This window comes from Schistocerca gregaria, chromosome X, assembly GCF_023897955.1.
Source record: "Schistocerca gregaria isolate iqSchGreg1 chromosome X, iqSchGreg1.2, whole genome shotgun sequence".
Classification (NCBI taxonomy): Eukaryota; Metazoa; Arthropoda; class Insecta; order Orthoptera; family Acrididae; genus Schistocerca; species Schistocerca gregaria.
In genome coordinates, this window is record NC_064931.1 from 249140083 (window position 1) to 249154182 (window position 14100).

At 43.4% G+C, this 14100-nt stretch overlaps 1 non-coding gene across 1 annotated transcript; it reads left to right on the forward strand.

The window, feature by feature from the left end:
• Positions 1-6521: 6521 nt before the first annotated feature.
• Trnas-cga (transfer RNA serine (anticodon CGA)) lies at positions 6522-6596 on the forward strand. Its single transcript has one exon. It is a non-coding gene; the product is annotated as a tRNA-Ser (tRNA).
• Positions 6597-14100: the final 7504 nt, after the last annotated feature.

Consider the following 14100-nt stretch of genomic DNA (forward strand, 5'->3'; position numbering starts at 1 on the left):
CCTTCCTGGGACAATGAATTCACGGTGTTCTTATTTCAATTTCCAGGAGTGTAGTTGATGATAGCCGAAGTAAAAAAGATATAAAATGTAAAATGGCAATGGCCAGAAACGCGTTTCTGAAGAAGAGGAGTTTGCTAACATCGAATAAAGATTTGAGTGTCAAGAAGTCTTTTCTCAAACTGTTTCTATGGCGTGCAGCCATGTATCGAAACTAAAGGTGGACGATAATCAGTTAAGATTTAAACAGAATGGAAACTTTTGAAATGTGGTGCTACAGAAGATTGCTGGCTGTGGTGTTTGAGCGGTTCTATGCGCTTCAGTCCGGAACCGCGCGACCACTATGGTCCCAGGTTCGAATCCTGCTTCGGGCATGGATGTGTGTGATGTCCTTAGGTTAGTTAGGTTTAAGTAGTTCTAAGTTCTAGGGGACTGATGACCTCAGAAGTTAAGTCCCATAGTGCTCAGAGCCATTTGAGCCATTTTGAGCTACAGAAGATTGTTGAAGACAAGATGTGTAGGTCACAAAGCTAATGAGGAGGTACCGAATACAACTGTACAGAAAAGTAATTTGTGGCACAACCTAACTAGAAGAAGGACTCGGTTGACAGGACAAATTTTCAGACATCAAGGGATCACCAGTTTAGTACTGGAGCGAAGTGGGGAGGAGAGGAGGGGGTGTTAACAACTGTAGAGGGAGGCCAAGAAATAAATCCAGTAAGTAGATTCAAATGGGTATCGATTGCAGTAATTATTCGGGGGTGAAAAGGATTGTACAAGATACAGTCTCATAGAAAGCTGCAACAAACCATACTTTGTATGTGCCTTGCGTTAAATATTATTACATAAAGCTTCGCCGTCTTTTACAAGAGCCTGAAAACTATTTATGTGGTCAGCCAGAAAGCGACGAAGAAGATATTACGACGGTACTAGGCACTGCACATTGCAGTTTGAATAGTTTGGTTCGAGCCCCCAATTGATATGACACGAAAATATATATATTTGTTACACTCATCTTAATTGAGTGACCCAGACATGTGGCTGATCTCAATGTTTGGCTACGTTTTTCGTCATAGGGTGCCAGCCAACACCTGTCGTAAACTGAAATTTTAAGCTGAAATAAAATATAAAAAAAGCAATGTAGGCAGGTATTGCGGTGAAATTTAAAAATATTGAGTCACCCACGTTGATTTATAATCTGAGCAAGTAGTTTATTCTATTTTTCCACGTAAGTCTTCAATATATCGACTAAACACATAAAATGCAGTCAGAGGGGCTTTTACGTAAGGGCGGCCGCTAATAACTCATGCTACGGAGCTTCACTACAAAATTCAATGTCGCGATCAAGGCACTAGACAGTCTGTTAACAGTTAACAAAATACACTGTTGTCTGCAGTCCTAAACCACTGTATTGCGCTCAACTTTATCGTTTCCGAACGTCGCTACATAAATACTGTCCCCGATCGTGGCTACAAACCCAGTACTATCCCCAGACGGGGGACACGTCCTGCGCTTAGCCTCGCTCAAACTCAACTGTTCTGCCATCAAAGATGGCCGCCCTATGCGCCCTCGAAACGACTGTGTACCTCAAAACAATGTTTGACAAAAAGAAGTACGAATATTCTAAAACTAAACACATATGATACATTGAAACATATGGAAAACTTCCGGGCAATAACAATTTAAGGTCAAATTTTCTGTATCTGCGACCGCTTTTCACAAATAAAGTTCTTGTGGCGTGATATTGCTTTTCCCGGATTTTCGATACTTTACGTAAAAAAACAATAAAAATACTACTTAATTATTCGTCTACCTCTTTAAACTTTAAAATGCTGCCGCTAGTTTCGTCTCTTTAAATTTACGTATTACCAACAACACGGTTTTTCTCAGTCGAATCCCACATTCCGACCTCTCATTCAAGAACGGTACACACTATGCTAAATCGGCTATGATTGCTCGATGTAGCTCCACTAGCCGCATCCGTAAACACTTTGTTTATATTAATCGGCCAAAGTATTGTCGAGATATTAGTTTTTGAACTTTCATAATTATACAATTTTAAGGCAACAATAACTTTTAAATTATTGTCTATTTTTGTGGCGCGTCTGGATAATTTAGCTTTACATATTTTTTCTATCCAAGAGTGCCCAATCGCGCCTCTGTGTCACTCTTAGTTTCGTTTTTATCAATTTTTGTCTGGAATATAAATTCTTCCAAGCGCGAAATCACGGCCATACGCGCCCCTGCCAAGCGCTCGGGTTTTTCCAAGGCTGCGTAAACTCTAGCCGCTCGTCACCTCCACGTAGTCCGCCCCTATAATTAAATGGTCAGCGTGACGGACTGACGTCCTAAGGCGCAAGGGTTCGATTCCCGGCTGGGTCGGGGATTTTCTCCGCTCTGGGACTGGGTGTTGTGTTGTCTTCATCATCATTTCATTCCCATCCGGCGAGCAGGTCCCCCAATGTGGCGTCGAATTTAATAAGTAAGACATGCACCAAGGCGGCCGGACCTCCCCCGTCAGGGGCCTCCCTGCCAATGACGCCAAACGCTCATTCCATTACCGCCACGTGCTCTGCGGCGGCAAACTGCCGCTCTAAACTTCCGCCATAGTTTGTACGCTCACAATACTGACCATAGTTTCCAGTCTGCAAGTCTACATTCTTCTTGTGTTTACTGAAAGAAACGTTTCTACTCTCTATTTACTCAGCGGGATCATGAACGATGATTATAAATAAAAAGTTTTGCGTTCTATCTGATTCATGTATTCAGTACAAGTGCACTCGCGCAAATATTGTAATATTCCTCATTATAATAATAATAACGATGTTCCTATCATATCAGCACTAAGATCAGTTCAGAGGCAACCTTTGCTCCAAGTTCCAATTAAATAGTCTTTCGCCCCGAGTTCTATTCATCAAAGTTAATTGCTCGCTACAGAAGTGAAAAATAAATTCACCACTCACCACGGGGTTTGTTAACATTACGGGCGGCACACAAACAGTTACTTCAGTGTAATCTAAGCGATCTAGGACGGTTTACAGTCCTCGCGAGTTCACCTCCTATTTGTTTCGAAAACATGAGTTTAGCAGCAGACTAGCTGTGAAGTCATCCGTGGCAGCGCTTTAGCCGGCGTTTGACTGACGCGGACCGATTGATAGCTGGGTGGGACTTGTATCTTTCACTGCCTCCCAGGCTTATTTGTATATTGGGCACAGCGGACGGCCGAACTGAACATCTGTCGTCACGTGCTGTATGCCGAGTTAGAAGCATCTAAATGGCCGCTTTCTCGGACACATATTTTATAACACTTGTGTAGCAATTTACGTGAATCGTGTTAAGTTGGCTTTAATTACAGAAAAAGTTTTAGCTTGACTGCATTTAAACCTTGCCGGTTATAATTTTTAGAATGGAACTGTCAATAGAACATGACCTCTGAACTACTTCTGTAAGAGTCCTTTATTGATTGTTATTTACATCAAAGTCTTGAATCTTGTTATACCTTTATTATTTAATAGCTGTAATCAAGTGTTATAATCAGAACTTTCTATCATTAATATAAATGATGTTTATCTATTACAAATAAGAATGATTTTGTCCAGATGTAGTTTTTACTAAATTACTTGAAAAGTATTAGAGGTAGCTTAATGGGGCCACATAGTTAATGTTTTTATGCCAGACCGAAGTTTCATACGAATCATCTTCTAATATTTAGCGCCTTCAGGTTTTCTTAAAAACGCCCATTTTGACCAAAATATTGCTCCGATGAAGTTGAGGCTTGTAACAGTTAACTGTGGCATACATATGTACATTCTGAACAATTTTTGGCTTTCTAGCTTTATTATTTAGCGTCACTAGTTATGATTGAAAACAATGTATTTAGTGAAACATATTCATCTGATCATTCTGAGACTTAACAGATACGTTTGTGTGTGTGATTTTATTGGTTTCTTGTTTAAGGCAGCTCGCAGACTGCACCAACTCATTCTCTGAACAGTGTCTTATACCCCAATAATCCGAATGCCTACTTTTCATTCCCTTGGAAACTGGAATTCAGTGCTCCATGGGGAAAAATTTATGAGAAAGTGTGTCTCTAGTGTTGACTGTTTGTTGACTTAGGGGGACATATAGTACTCGTGGTTTTCAGCACCGATGAATATCTTTCTAGCCGCACCTCTCATGAACAGACCGTAAATGATTTGGCACTTGCGGCAAGTCAGAATCATTGTGAATTTTTTTCTTGAGTTGTTTCTTCCGCTAGTTCCGCCATTCCAAGATCCATTCTTACCGCCTTCACTACCATTGAAGTGTTCACTGTAATCCCAGCATGGAGCCCTCACAGGCTGCTATCACCTGGGCTAGGTGAGAACTGGTTTTCTTACGAGGTTGGTACTCCTCCCCCTCCTCCTCCCTCATCAGTTGCACGATAAGGTCCCGCTCTTGGGACTAGCATAGCGGAGTTAAATCTGTTCTTTATTACCAAACCAGTGTTCAATAGCTGTCAGACAGATTTTGTGCACTTTCACTTTAAAAAATATGTAAACTTTGTAATTTATTGTCAGCAATTTTAAACAGAATTTATTGTGTACAATATTTTTCATAATTATAGTTCATTTAAGTAATATTTTTCAACAATGCTTAATTTTTATTAATCCTACTTACAAAATTAAAAAATTTGCCAAATCTGCGTAGAAAAGATGGGAGAAAGGTCATTTTATTGGGTGGAGGTGTGAGGGTCGCTCTTGAATCGTGAACTCAACAGGCCCCGAATAAACATATCTTATCTGCGCTCTGATAGATACGAAAGCCTACAGTTAATTACGTAATACTATTAAATGAGTAGCTCGTAAATCGCAAATGTAAGACTGTAAATATTCATAATAAAAAATTGAGTGCGAAAAAAAGAATACACCCATATCGTGAAATGGTACCGTAGATGAATTAACAGAGGATACTGGGAGGTTAAATCCATTTCACCAGAAAGTCGAGTTCATATCATACATAGAGAAAAATCACAGCGTCAGTTTCTTAGATATTACAATATGCAAAGAAGATAACAAACACAATTTCTCTGTCGACCTTAAGTAGACCTGCTCAGATGCTATCATTAATCAGAAGTCAATGAGCACCCCGCAATATAAATTGGTGTGTTTTCGGTCTGTGATACGCAGATTGCGTGGCCTACATCTAAAAGAAGACGAGTGTAATCAGGAGCGTGTTATGTTAAGCAGTTAGCCTTGACTAACCGTTATAAAGAAAAGGACGTCATTAACTTGCATAGAAATTAATTAAGAAGTGATCGAGCAATGTAGAAGATAAACGCGAAAAATAGATTGAAATTCTTTGCATTGCCTTACAGGAAAGAAAAGGTCTCAACAGATTCCAGAATGAAATTTTCACTCTGCAGCGGAGTGTGCGCTGATATGAAACTTCCTGGCAGATTAAAACTGTGTGCCCGACCGAGACTCGAACTCGGGACCTTTGCCTTTCGCGGGCAAGTGCTCTACCAACTGAGCTACCGAAGCACGACTCACGGCCGGTACTCACAGCTTTACTTCTGCCAGTATCCGTCTCCTACCTTCCAAACTTTACAGAAGCTCTTCTGCGAACCTTGCAGAACTAGCACTCCTGAAAGAAAGGATACTGCGGAGACTTGGCTTAGCCACAGCCTGGGGGATGTTTCCAGAATGAAATTTTCACTCTGCAGCGGAGTGTGCGCTGATATGAAACTTCCTGGCAGATTAAAACTGTGTGCCCGACCGAGACTCGAACTCGGGACCTTTGCCTTTCGCGGGCAAGTGCTCTACCAACTGAGCTACCGAAGCACGACTCACGGCCGGTACTCACAGCTTTACTTCTGCCAGTATCCGTCTCCTACCTTCCAAACTTTACAGAAGCTCTTCTGCGAACCTTGCAGAACTAGCACTCCTGAAAGAAAGGATACTGCGGAGACTTGGCTTAGCCACAGCCTGGGGGATGTTTCCAGAATGAAATTTTCACTCTGCAGCGGAGTGTGCCAGGAAGTTTCATATCAGCGCACACTCCGCTGCAGAGTGAAAATTTCATTCTGGAAACATCCCCCAGGCTGTGGCTAAGCCAAGTCTCCGCAGTATCCTTTCTTTCAGGAGTGCTAGTTCTGCAAGGTTCGCAGAAGAGCTTCTGTAAAGTTTGGAAGGTAGGAGACGGATACTGGCAGAAGTAAAGCTGTGAGTACCGGCCGTGAGTCGTGCTTCGGTAGCTCAGTTGGTAGAGCACTTGCCCGCGAAAGGCAAAGGTCCCGAGTTCGAGTCTCGGTCGGGCACACAGTTTTAATCTGCCAGGAAGTTTCATATCAGCGCACACTCCGCTGCAGAGTGAAAATTTCATTCTGGAAACATCCCCCAGGCTGTGGCTAAGCCAAGTCTCCGCAGTATCCTTTCTTTCAGGAGTGCTAGTTCTGCAAGGTTCGCAGAAGAGCTTCTGTAAAGTTTGGAAGGTAGGAGACGGATACTGGCAGAAGTAAAGCTGTGAGTACCGGACGTGAGTCGTGCTTCGATAGCTCAGTTGGTAGAGCACTTGCCCGCGAAAGGCAAAGGTCCCGAGTTCGAGTCTCGGTCGGGCACACAGTTTTAATCTGCCAGGAAGTTTCATATCAGCGCACACTCCGCTGCAGAGTGAAAATTTCATTCTGGAAACATCCCCCAGGCTGTGGCTAAGCCAAGTCTCCGCAGTATCCTTTCTTTCAGGAGTGCTAGTTCTGCAAGGTTCGCAGAAGAGCTTCTGTAAAGTTTGGAAGGTAGGAGACGGATACTGGCAGAAGTAAAGCTGTGAGTACCGGACGTGAGTCGTGCTTCGGTAGCTCAGTTGGTAGAGCACTTGCCCGCGAAAGGCAAAGGTCCCGAGTTCGAGTCTCGGTCGGGCACACAGTTTTAATCTGCCAGGAAGTTTCTCAACAGATTGTTCGCTCTTTACCTAAGAATATAGCGTGTGTAGTTTCCGTACTGGCATAAAATACAGCACAAAGAAACCATAGTTCATAATAGATAGCTAAAGTAAGACGTGTGTAAGACAAAATGTAGCGCCTGTCCGAAATTTTACAAGGACCAAATGGTCAGGTTTTTTGATGTCCGCTTCAGAGAACACTGTAACGTAGGTACTAATAAATCGGCTTTCGACTTCCTTTTTTTTCTAAAAGCGAGCTTAAAGCAGGAAGCATAAATCAACATCTTGATATTTGTCATTATTTTCCTACAGGACACCATTTGGATACACTTAAGGAGCTTGAAATTTTTACTAATTTAAAAAGAATGCCCACAACAGCTCTCAAATGAACAAAGCTATTTATAACAATGCCTTTTTCGAATTATTTCCTGATTTGTTATGATGTCTGCTTTTTGCCTTTGTTGGAGAATCTTCTTCTGCCCTGTACAGCAGTGCCTGTTCTATCCTGCTCCCAGTTCACGTCTAGATTATCCATACCAGTAGTTAAAATAATAATTTTTCACTGGTTTTCATTCTGAGAAGGTTTTTTTCTCGTAATCAGTTTTTAATAGCAAACATTTTTAATCTTACACTTCCGATTTAAGAGTTATCAGTTTTATGCCATCACATACTTTACCATAGCCTTCAGTTTCCGCAATCACATGGCTTCTTCAGGCCAGTTCAGTTGACGAGTTACCATTAAAGTATGTACAATGAAGCACCAAAGAAACTGGTATAGGCATGCGTATTCAAATACAGGCAGAATACGGCAACGCATATATACGAGAACAAGTGTCTGGCTCATTTGTTAGATCGGTTACTGATGTTACAGTGGCAGGTTAGCCGGCCGGAGTGGCCGTGCGGTTCTAGGCGCTACAGTCTGGAGCCGAGCGACCGCTACGGTCGCAGGTTCGAATCATGCCTCGGGCATGGATGTGTGTGATGTCCTTAGGTTAGTTAGGTTTAATTAGTTCTAAGTTCTAGGCGACTGGTGACCTCAGACGTTAAGTCGCATAGTGCTCAGAGCCATTTGAACCATTTTTGAACAATGGCAAGTTATCAAGATTTAAGTCAGTTTAAACGTGGAATTATAGTTGGCGCGCGAGCGATGGGACACAGCATCTCCGGGATAGCGATGATGTGTGAATTTCCCGTACGACCATTTCACGACTGTACCGTGAATATCAGGAATCAGGTAACACATCAAATCTCCGACATCGCTGCAGCCGGGAAAAGACCCTGTAAGAACGGGACCAATGACGACTAAAGAGAATCGTTCAACGTGGCAGAAGTGCATCCATTCTTCAAATTGCATCAGATTTCAATGCTGGGCCATCAACAAATGTCAGCGTGCGAACCATTCAACGAAAAATCATCAATATGGGCTTTCGGAGCCGAAGACGCACTCGTGTACCCATGATGACTGCACGATACAAAGCTTTACGCCTCGCCTGGACCCGTCAACACCGACATGGGACTGTTGATGGCTGGAAACATATTGCCTGGTCGGGCGAATCTCGTTTCAAATTGTATCGAGTGGATGGAAGTATACGGGTACGAAGATAACCTTATAAATCCATGGAACTTGTATATCAGCATGGGAACTGTTCAAGCTGGTGGAGGGTCTTTAATGGTGTGGGGCGTGTGCTGCTGATGTGATATGGGGCCCCTAATACGTCTAGATACGATTCTGACAGGTGACACACACGTAAACATCCTGTCCGATCACCTATATCCATTCATATCCATTGGGCATTCCGACGGAGTTGGGAAATTCCAGCAGGACAATGTGACACCCAACCCGTCCAGAATTGCTACAGAGTGGCTCCAGGAACACTCTTCTGAGTTTAAACACTTCCGCTGGCTACCAAACTCCTTAGACATGAGCGTTATTGAGCATATCTGGGATGCTTTACAACGTGCTGTTCAGAAAAAAACTCCACCCCCTCGTTCTCTTGCGAATCTATGGACAGCCGTGCAGGATTCATGGTGACAGTTCCCTCCAGCACTACTTTAGACATTAGTCGAGTCCATGCTATGTCGTGTTGCGGTACTTCTGCGTGTTCGTGGGGGTCCTACACGATATTAGGAAGGTGTACCAGTTTCTTTGGCTGTTCACTGTATAGTTGTGTGCTAAAGTTAATATGATTTGTCCTTTAGCTTCCTAGTATTATACTATTTCCTTTTTTCTCTCATTTTAAACGTATCATTTAATGGCGACTTGCTAATAATTCGAGACCGGTAATGATACCGTCTGTGGGACCTGAGGGTGAAATATACGTAGGGACTTCAGAAAGGAAGTTACACATATCGTCTCACGCTAAGACCACTGTACAACAAAAGTGATCTATTGTCAGAAGGGAGTAAGTCATTCCTGTTTCCTGAAGATATTGTTCTACTGCGGTGTGTGATTAAAATGGTGCGGTAACTTGAAACATTCTCCCAAGCGGAAGTAGGCGGGGGAGCACAATTCTGTTGGGGAAAAAGTCTAATTTGCATATAGATTCATCCTGAAATACTGGAAATATATGGAACAAATGCAATGTCACGTCCGGGATTACTGAAATGGTGTCAATAATTTGTACAAGACGTACAGCCGAGGAGTCCAGATTTTGAGGCCTACAGATTTTGCACCATACGATTTCCATATTTTCTGTAATCTGAAAGCACATCTGCAGCGAAAGAGGTTTTCCATCGATGAGGACGTTCCCATAGAGGCTCTCGACTGGCTCGGTGACCAAGGAGTGGATTTCTGTAGTCGAGGAAGTGAACAATTGGCAGAAAGTCCTGACAATTGTTTACAGAAACTTGGTGAATATGTCGAAAAATAGTGTCATATATCTTTATCACTTTGACATGCACTGCAGCATTCAGTAAAGATTACTTGACCTGCCGTATCAATGTGTAACTTACTTTTTGAAGCTCCCTGGTATAATTAAAAGTTTTAGATAACTTTAACTGTTTTTCCATAAGGCGATACGCTAAATCTATATAAAAAGCGAGGCAAACCGTTTTTCACAAAACATTGCTCGTATCTATCAGAGAGTTTTGTTCTTGTTGTTCATTAGAGATTTACAAAGCCAACAGAAATGAGAGATTGTAGCTACCCGAAAAGTGGTAAGTAGGTTTGTGGAATAGGAGAAAGAGGTCTCGTGAATCAAAAGAAATTTACGGAAAAGATTTAAACGAGAAAGAGCAGTGTGATCCTTATGATCTGTATTGAAGTGATGCACGTCACCGCGCATCCGTTAATAACAACCGAGAGCAGTGAAAACAGCTCTTTTTTTTTTTTTAATCTTATTTTGTTCGCTTTCGTTCGGTGCTTCTGCTCGAGGCGGACGTCGAAAGACATCCATTTAAGTTCGTTGTTGATCGATTAACTCAGTTTTTTTGTTACAGAGTGCAGATAACCCTCTGACCGCACACACTGAGCTACCGTGCCGGCTAATAACAACCAAGAGCAGTGAAAACAGCGTTAGGGAAGGACAGGAACACGGGAGCTTGGAATGGATACTGATGAGTTCCGGGCAAGCTTTAACCGGGACAGCTGCACGCGATGCAAAACACCCACAACACGGATTAATTGAAGGGAGTTGTGTTCACAGACCAACACCAGCAGAGCCGCAAGCGCTTAGTGTATTCTATCCGTTATACACTACGAAGTTCATCACGGTGGGAAATTTTCTGCTCCAGTACTGTGCAACAGTGAAGCAGATAACATCACTGCCGATCAACAAGAGCGCTCTAACTCAGCGCCGCATTTTGTCTATTGCTTAGCCTGCATATTTGCAAAATTGGAAATTTGTGGTAAGGTCTCATGGGACGAAACCGCTGGGGTCATAGGTCTACACACTACTTCATCTAACTTAAACTAACTTACGCTATGGACAACACACACACCCATGCCCGAGGGAGGACTCGAACTTTCTTCGGGGGGAGCCGCACGGACCGTGACAAGACTCCCTTAGACCGTGCGGCTACTCCGCGCTGCAGCATTTGCAAAGGTGTGAATACATTCCTCTGTTATTGTCCATAGACACAGCACACATTAAACATCTCTTGGTATTGTTACTGTAAACCGTATTCACAGCTCTGGATAAGTGTAGGGCATCAATTAGATCTAATGGAAACAGTCTGTGTTTTGAGAAATTTGTGAAAGACTTTTACATTGAAATTTTACCTTTGCGCTCGATAGCATAATGGAAGCTTATTATTCCACATGGGAAATGACAGATAAGATATTCTGTTATGGTCTGGTAAATGGAAGAAACTGCAAAGCCTATCCCTATATACTGAAAAATATTCAGAATGCAAGATACCACTAGCACAGTTATTCGACCGTCTTTTCCAGCGACTGGCAGATTCTGGACCCATAGCTCAAACAACGGCGGATCGTGGCATACGTTGCACCATTCACACTCTTGTTATGGAGGGGTGAATGTTGTTACGAGTGGAAGAAGATCGTGGAAATACTGTAAGTAGAATTGCAGCATTTATCGAGATTTAGATTTGCACACCCTCTGTCTTCTGTATTGCTTTATTAACGTACACTGTCCCCCGCGTCTCTCCTCGACTTTAATGCTCTTGTCTCAACAACTTGGCGGAAACATCCTTTCCCTTCAGAGCAAAAATCTTTCCATCTCACTCCATTGTTCAAACACTTTCTCGAAATCCTTTTCAGTAGCAGGAACCAGACTCTGGAACAGTCTCCCGTGTTATATTAGAGAAGTGGATATCACGTCGAGCTTCAGAACACAGTTACTGACATATCTACTAAAGCAACAATAGTGGTTATCATTGTCCCACTACGCACTTGTTACCCTTGTACATCCTTGTTTCCAACCAGATCTTCCTCATTTCCCAGCATTCTTAGGTGGTGCAGTCCCCTTAAATTTCCTTTCCCCAGAAAACTTCTATTTCATACACATATAAAACCGTCTTATATCTGCCACTATCACCCTTGTTATTATTGTCATTATTATTATTATCAGTATCAATGGCAGCAGCAGCATTAGTACAAGTACTGTGAGTATTCACCTTATTATTTCACAGCCAGTATTATTTATTCACATTGTCGCTATAGATACTAAAATCATTTTAATACTATTTGTCGCATTAAAATTATTATTTATCAGATAACTGACTACGATGTAAAAAAGAAACTGTATTTGTGAAACCCTGGTCCGATGTAAGAGAATGCCTGATGGCCCTAATCAGATCAGGTTAAATAAGATACCAATTCACATGCAGTTGAAGAAGAAACAAGGGATCGGTTTCGACTTTCAATTAATGTTTGAGCAGGAATTATTGGTGGTAGACTAACACGACCTTACACATCACCAAACAAGTTGACTGGTGCATGGTTTGTGCTGTTGGAAAGTCAAGATGGAGTGGCGCTTCTCTGCCTGAACGTGGGTGCAGACATGGCGGTGAGCTGGAGTTGAACAGCAAACCGTCAGTAAGAAGTTCCCTTGTTGAGAGAGCCCTGTATTCATAACAATTCCAGAGACGGAATCTTAGTTGGAGAGGAGTTCGGTGCCCTCCGTGACGTAGTCACCTGTGGTCGCTGGAGCTTGAGGGCGTCATCGGTAGTCCGTCACGAAGGCGGCACATGCTTGTGGCGGCGCATACTGGTTTCATCACAGCCATAGAAAGCTGGTGCAAGGTAGTGCATTGTCGGCGACGGATGACAGTATAGCATTGGCTGCTTGGTCATTTCGTGGGGTCAGCACACGGCACACTGGATCAGGCGTTGCTAACCCGCGGCTTCCGGCATGGTGTGTGCCAGCTCTGGGCGTTGGACCGCAACAATGGAGGCCACGACTGGGCGGCGAATAGCGACTCAGCAGTTTGGCACCTAGATGGCCAAGGTTCGAACCCATGTCTCACCATGAAAGTGGTCGTCACCAGAAGATAGTCACCTAGCGGATGATTCGACAGTACGATGGCACCAAGTTGGCTGCGTGCAGGCTTCCCTGTTCCATTTAGAACTGTAAGTAGTATTCTTCCTGAAGTTGTCAGCTGATGTTCACTGCATTGCTCGGCATACTGAACTCACCTGGTTGCTACTGATAACAGTCTGCAAATGAGTGTCTTATTTGGGTGGTACGAGTGGTGTCATCCGTAATACGTGCCAGGGATCCCAAAGTTGCCGTTACCAGTGAAATTATTAAGAGCTTTTGAGGCCAGCCAAGGAGGGTCCTGAAGCCAACGCCCCCGGAAGCTTCTTTGCGCCGCCGCCAACGACAGCTATTTACACTATGTGATCAAAAGTATCCGGACACCCCCAAAAACATCAAAAACATACTTTTTCATATTACGTGCATTGTGCTAACACTTACTGCTAGATACTCCATATCAGCGGCCTCAGTAGTCATTAGACATCGTGAGGGAGCAGAATGGGACGCTCCGTGGAACTCACGTACTTCGAACGTGGTCAGGAGATTGGGTGTCACTTGTGTCATATGTCTCTACGCGAGATTTCCACACTCCTAAACATCCCTAAATCCATTGTCTCGGATGTGATAGTGAAGTGGAAACATGAAGGGACACGTGCAGCACGAAAGCGTACAGGTCGACCTCGTCTGTTGACTGACAGAGACTGCCGGCAGATGAAGCTGGTCGTAATGTGTAATAGGCAGCCATCTATCCAAACCATCACACAGGTCACTTACATGGAGTACCTAGCAGTAGGTGGCAGCACAATGTACCTAATATGAAAAACGTAATTTTTGAGGGGTGTCCGGATACTTACGATCACATAGTGTACCTGCTCGGGCTACCCTAGTCCAAAGCCCACCTAACACAAATCTCAGTCCACATCTTCAGCCCATTTTCCCCCTCTTAAAGCGTCACAATTGCCAAGACTCGCCGGTACTGGAATAGCACCCCAGTACTGGAGAGTCTCAGCAATAGTGACGATTTAAGAGGGGGGAAAATGGTTCAAATGGCTCTGAGCACTATGGGACTTAACTTCTAGGTCATCAGTCCCCTAGAACTTAGAACTACTTAAACCTAACTAACCTAAGGGCATCACACACATCCATGCCCGAGGCAGGATTCGAACCTGCGACCGGAGCGGTCGCCGGTTCCAGACTGTAGCGCCTAGAACCGCTCGGCTCGGCTAAGAGTGGGAAAATGGACTAA